This window comes from Delphinapterus leucas, chromosome X (genome assembly GCF_059928025.1).
Source record: "Delphinapterus leucas isolate spDelLeu-1000000601 "Yukka" chromosome X, BTC_Dleu_Yukka2, whole genome shotgun sequence".
Lineage (NCBI taxonomy): Eukaryota > Metazoa > Chordata > Mammalia > Artiodactyla > Monodontidae > Delphinapterus > Delphinapterus leucas.
The window spans coordinates 37,782,155-37,782,500 of NC_143150.1; the positions used below are offsets into that span (position 1 = coordinate 37,782,155).

At 34.7% G+C, this 346-nt stretch overlaps 1 long non-coding RNA gene across 1 annotated transcript in view; it reads right to left on the reverse strand.

Moving 5' to 3' along the window:
• Nucleotides 1-201: 201 nt before the first annotated feature.
• The window catches only part of LOC111165759 (uncharacterized), a 46,001-nt gene continuing 45,856 nt past the window's right edge, over nt 202-346 (reverse strand). Inside the window, exon 3 of the long non-coding RNA XR_002642458.2 lies at nt 202-346. This exon is cut by the window's right edge and continues 3,358 nt beyond it. This is a non-coding gene — a long non-coding RNA (uncharacterized LOC111165759).

The window sequence follows — 346 nt, forward strand, 5'->3', positions numbered from 1 at the left end:
GGAAGCCCCATAGGTTATATCTTTTTCTTAAATTGAGGTAATGTTGGTTTATAACATTGTATGCGTTTCATCTGTACAACATTATATTTCTACTTCTGTATACACTATATCATTCTTTCCACCAAAAGTTTAGTTTCCATCCATCACCATACAGTTGACCTTCTTTACCCATTTTGCCCTCCCCCACCCCCCTTCCCCACTGGTTACCATTACACTGGTCTATGTATCTATGTGCTTGCTTTTGTTTAGTTTGGCTTGCTCATTTATTATTATTATATTTTAATATATCCCACATATGAGTAAAATCATATGGTATTTGTCTTTCTCCATCTGACTTATTTCACTT